Here is a 6325-nt window from a genome sequence, read left to right on the forward strand (position 1 = left end):
GGGGACGACGCGGGAGGGGCCGGGACGGGGCGGCGGTGACGACGGGGACGACGGGGATGGGGACGACGGGGCGGCGACGAGGGCGGGGCGGCGACGGGGGCGGCGATGAGGGATATGGAGACGTACGGGGGCGGCGGGCGACGGTGCAGAGGAGAAGAAGCAGATGAGAAACTGAAATTTTCGTAAGTGTTGTTTATATAGGAGGGGCCTTTAGTACCCGTTGGAGCCACCAACCGATACTAAAGGCCTGTTTTGGCCAGGCCAAGCGGCGGGAAGGTACCCCCTTTAGTACCGGTTGGTGGCACCAACCGGTACTAAAGGGGTCCTTTAGTACCGGTTGGAGCCACCAACCGGTACTAAAGGGGGTGCGCTGGCGCAGGTGTGGTGCGGCAAGTTTAGTCCCACCTCGCTAGCCGAGGGGCATCCACACTTGTTTATAACCCCCCGTGCAGTAGCTCTCTCGAGCTCCTCTCCAAAGCAGGCCTACTGGCCCTATATCATCTGTGCTGCCCTGTGGGCCTACAGGGCCTGCGTCCTGGCCCAACAACAGGTTGGGTTTCTAGTCGTATGCAGGCTGCTCTGGCCTAGTAGGCGGGCTTTTTTATTTTTTTTGCTTTATTTATTTTTGAGTTTTTTTGTGTATTTAGAGTTTCTTTGTGAATATTTTTGCTTTAGGTACAAAAAATTACAAACTTTCTGTTAGTGCCCGTAGTTTTCAAATTTGAATAGTTTAAATTGTGAATTATTTGAAATTAGTGTGAATCACTAGTTTGTGAATAACTTAACTTTAAAAATCAGTAAAGGCATGAAAGAATTTGTTTGCACATAAAATTTCTTCACGTTTCAAATGCCAAAACACATAACTACCCTAACTATTACAGAGATTCCCTTCTGGGTGTGAAACACAGAAGAAAGTGATGATAGTGAAGCCGATCACATCCCAGATCTTTGGGTGTGAAACTTTTTCTTCGCGTGTGTCCCTTTGCGCCATAACCATGGAAAATCTTCATCAGTTAATGGGATGCTCGGGTCAATATTCACTGTGAATGGAGCAATTTCATCAAACTTTTCATAATCTTCTGACTTGTCTGTCTTGTCATCCACTCCGACGATGTTTCTCTTCCCAGAAAGAACTATGTGCCGCTTTGGCTCATCGTACGATGCATTCGCTTCCTTATCTTTTCTTTTTCTTGGCTTGGTAGACATGTCCTTCACATAGAAAACCTGTGCCACATCATTGGCTAGGACGAATGGTTCATCTGCATATGCAAGATTGTTGAGATCCACTATTGTCATTCCGTACTGCGGGTCTTCCGTTACCCCGCCTCGTGTCATATTGACCCATTTGCACCGAAACAAAGGGACCTTCAAACCACGTCGATAGTCAAGTTCCCATATGTCCTGTATATAACCATAATACGTTTCCTTTCCCGTCTTGGTTTCTGCATCAAAGCGGACACCACTGTTTTGGCTTGTGCTCTTCTTATCTTGGGCGATCATGTAAAATGTATTACCATTTATCTCGTACCCTTTGAAAGTCATTATATTCGAAGATGGTAACTGGGACAGCAAGTACAAGTCATCTTCAATAGAGGTGTCATGCATGGTACGTGTCTGCAACCAGCTGGCGAAACTCCTAGTTTATTCACGTGTAATCTAGTCATTAGACCGCTCCGGGTGTTTGGAGCGTAGCAAATTCTTGTGTTCATCCATATACGGAGCCACCAAGGCAGAATTCTGTAGAACTGTGTAGTGTGCTTCAGTGAGAGAATGTCCGTCCATACATATTATTTGTTCCCCTCCTAGCGTGCCTTTTCCATCTAGACTGCCCTTATGCCGCGATTTAGGAACACCAATCGGCTTAAGGTCAGGAATAAAGTCAATACAAAACTCAATGACCTCCTCATTTTCATGGCCCTTGGAGATGCTTCCTTCTGGCCTAGCACGGTTATGAACATATTTCTTTAAGACTCCCATGAACCTCTCAAAGGGGAACATATTGTGTAGAAATACAGGACCCAAAACGTTAATCTCTTCGCATAGGTGAACTAGGACGTGCGTCATGATGTTGAAGAAGGATGGTGGGAACACCAACTCGAAACTGACAAGACATTGCACCAAATCATTCTCTAACCTTGGTATGATTTCTGGATCGATTACCTTCTGAGAGATTGCATTGAGAAATGCACATAGCTTCACAATGGCTAATCGAACGTTTTCCAGTAGAAGCCCCCTCAATGCAACCGGAAGCAGTTGCGTCATAATCACGTGGCAGTCATGGGACTTTAGGTTCTAGAACTTTTTCTCTGCCATGTTTATTATTCCCTTTATATTCGACAAGAAGCCAGACGGTACCTTAATACTGAGCAGGCATTCAAAGAAGATTTCCTTCTCTTCTTTGGTAAGAGCGTAGCTTGCATGACCCTGATGTATGCCGTCTTTTCCGTGCATACGTTGCTGGTCCTCCCGTGCCTCAGGTGTATCTTTTGTCTTCCCATACACGCCCAAGAAGCTAAGCAGGGTCACACAAAGATTCTTCGTTACGTGCATCACGTCGATTGCGGAGCGGACCTCTAGGTCTTTCCAATAGGGCAGGTCCCAAAATATAGATTTCTTCTTCCACATGGGTGCGCGTACGTCAGCGTCATTCGGAACAGGTTGTCCACCAGGACCCTTTCCAAAGACCACCTTCAAATCCTTGACCATATCATGTACATCAGCACCAGTACGGTGGCGAGGCTTTGTCCGGTGATCCGCCTCACCTTTGAAATGCTTGCCTTTCTTTCTTACGGGATGCCTGCTCGGAAGAAATCGACGATGTCCCAGGTACACATTCTTCTTACAATTAGCCAAATATATACTATCGGTATCGTCCAAACAGTGCGTGCATGCGCGGTATCCCTTGTTTGTCTGTCCTGAAAGGTTACTGAGAGCAGGCCAATCATTGATGGTCACGAACAGCAACGCCTTTAGGTCAAATTCTTCCCCCATGTGCTCATCCCATGCACGTACACCTGTTCCATTCCACAGTTGTAAGAGTTCTTCAACTAATGGCCTTAGGTACACATCAATGTCGTTGCCGGGTTGCTTAGGGCCTTGGATGAGCACTGGCATCATAATGAACTTCCGCTTCATGCACAATCAAGGAGGAAGGTTGTACAAACATAGAGTCACAGGCCAGGTGCTATGGTTGCTGCTCTGCTCCCCAAAAGGATTAATGCCATCTGCGCTTAGACCAAACCATACGCTCCTTGCGTCATCTGCAAACTCCTTCCTGTACTTTCTTTCGATTTTTCTCCACTACGACCCGTCAGCGGGTACTCTCAACTTTCTGTCTTTCTTACGGTCTTCTCTGTGCCATCGCATCGCCTTGGCATGCTCTTTGTTTTGGAACAAACGTTTCAACTGTGGTATTATAGGAGCATACCACACCACCTTGGCAGGAATCTTCTTCCTGGGGTGCTCGCCCTCGACATCACCAGGGTCATCGCGGCTGATCTTATAGCGCAATGCACCACATACCGGGCAAGCGTTCAAATCCTCATACTCACCGCGGTAGAGGATGCAATCATTAGGGCATGCATGTATCTTCTGCACCTCTAACCCTAGAGGGCAGACAACCATCTTTGCTTCGTACGTACTCTTGGGCAATTCGTTGTCCTTTGGAAGCATATCCTTTATCATTACCAGCAACTTTCCAAATCCCTTGTCAGATACACCATTCTCTGCCTTCCATTGCAGCAATTCCAGTGTGGTGCCCAGCTTTTTCTTGTCACCTATGCAATTCGGGTACAACAATTGTTTGTGATCCTCTAACATGCGCTGCAACTTCTTCTCCAAATCACTTGCGCGGTTTTTCTTTGCATCGGCAATGGCCCGACCTAGATCATCAACGAGCTCATCTGATGCCTCTTCTTCAGCTTCTTCCCGCATTGCCGGCTCAGCTACTTCCCGCATTACCGGCTCAACTTCTTCCCCCATTGTTGTATCATCGTATTCAGGGAACCTGTTGGGGATATTACCACTAGGCGTAAACCGGCCTACTTGGGCCGGTTTAACTTCATTAGTGGCGTAAACAGATGAAGGCCCAAGGCCTGTAGTCGGTTAGAGCATGTAGCCGTAAACCGGCCTGATGTATGACTTGTATTGTAAGTAAGGAATAGAGAGATAGCAACCGGAGTACGAGTATGAACCGGTTAGGACTCTATTGACCGACGGGCGCCACCCGTGTATATAAGGGGGCGACCCGATGCCGGTTCAAGGGGACAACCACAACTCGAGCCTAGGTGAAGCTTGTTTGCTCCCTAGCCATCGAGATCATATTAATTCCATCACAACTAGACGTAGGCTTTTACCTTCATCGAAGGGGCCGAACTAGTATAAAATCCTCGTGTCCTTGTGTCCGCTTTAACCCCTTCAAGTAAACTCGTTGCGATGGCTCCACGACTAAGTCCTTTCGCTAGGACATCTACCGTGACAAATCCACGACAGTTGGCGCCCACCGTGGGGCTATCGCATGATGGTTTGACGATCTTGGAGGGCAAGCTCAAGGGACTCGAAGGCTATGTTGTGGGCCGGATGACCAAGAGTCGTCGGGGCAGGATCTACATCGACGACGCAGGATGGGGTCCCGAGGCCGAGTCAATCGAGTACGGGTACCGGGTCCCCTTTGGTGGCATACACGTTTTCATTGGCAAAATCGGTGAGCCTGGGCCTGAGCCAGACATCTGCACCAACCTCATCGAGACGGCTCAGCGTGCGAGATCTACCCGGGTTAAACCGGCCGTGAAACATGTGTTCGTTGGAGTCGTCCACGAAGGTGAGCGTGAGGACGAGTCAGAGCACGGTAATGAGACCGTCGTCTATTCTGATAATGAGTCCTCGACCGGAGAGACCGAATCGCTATACCAGTTGCAAGACGACCAGATTAGGGGCTGTTCCGATGGCGACAGTATTCCGGACCCCCCAGGCCAGGTCAACCGGGTTGGAATATTCATGGCCGGCACACAGGCGGCGAATCACTCTTCGTCCGCCGCAGCAATGCTCTCCGGATCAGCAGCGGCAGCCGCAGCAGGGGCAGGAGGCCTTGTGCGCCCGCCGGTTCAAGTTCTAACTGATCTGTTTGATGCACTAGCTGCGCTTATGGCAGAGGACAATCCGGCGGATCAGGAGGCCCATAATGCAGAAATCGCAAAAGTGAAAGAGCAGATCGTGCAAGCCAAGGCGGATCTGGCAGCAGAAAAAGACAGGATGACTGCAGAACGGGCCGCTTTGGACGCCCATGCCTATAAACTCATGCTTGACCAGAACGCATCATAGGAGGTTTTGAAGCGGAAGCACAGATCACGTCTGCCGTCAGGGTTTGACCCCCGAAATCTCTTTCACACTCCAGGGGCTGGGCCCAGTAATCCGCCGCAGTACCCGGAGACAAACCGGATCGAGGTACCAGGACGAGGGGAGCCGGTCCAACCTCGCCTGATGGAACCCCCTCAGCAGAACATTATGAATTTTCCGCCGGTCCAGACGCCCCCAGGTCATTATTCTAATCCTATGGACAACCTTGTTGCGGCCGCTGCACGGTTAGAGGCCATCCCAGTCGAAGGGGATTCTCCGCAAGCGATAGAGACACGCCGGGTTAAGGAGCTTCTTCGGACTGCGCTAATTCAGCAGGAGGCATACTCATACAGCCGTGATCGGATTCATTCTACGCCCCGTCTGGGCCGGAGCTATAGCAGGCGCATGGAGGAACCGGCCATATCAAGCAATGCGCGAGGCCGTGAAGCGGCCCGTGGTAATAACCCAGCAGGTGGTGTTGGAGATGCTCAGGATGTGGTGGACCGGGCCCGGGCACAAAGGGAGGCGGAGTTAGCAGCGCAGGATAATGCGGGCCAATTTACACCGGTTCGTTCTACAACCTTTGCCGGACCAGGGATCACATCCGCTTTGGGAGTGCCTTGCTTAATCTCGGCTTTACGTAATGTGCGCCTGCCTAAAGATTTCAAGGGTCCACGCAAGGTGCCGAATTACACCGCTGATTTACCCCCTGAAGCATGGGTAGAGAGTTATGAGATGGCCATGGAGATGCTGGATGTGGATGAGGCCGCATGTGCGAAATACTTCACCATGATGCTTGAGGGCACGGCTCGTACTTGGTTAAAGAGCCTGCCACCCAATTCTATCAGCTCATGGGCCCAGTTGCGGGCCCGGTTTATATAGAATTTTAAGGATACATGTAAGCAGCCCAAGTCCATAGTAGACCTGGCGGCTTGTGTCCAGGAGGAAGGAGAATCGACGACCCGTTGGGTGCGCCGCGTTTCAGAAATTT

This window comes from Triticum dicoccoides, chromosome 5A (assembly GCF_002162155.2).
Source record: "Triticum dicoccoides isolate Atlit2015 ecotype Zavitan chromosome 5A, WEW_v2.0, whole genome shotgun sequence".
Classification (NCBI taxonomy): domain Eukaryota; kingdom Viridiplantae; phylum Streptophyta; class Magnoliopsida; order Poales; family Poaceae; genus Triticum; species Triticum dicoccoides.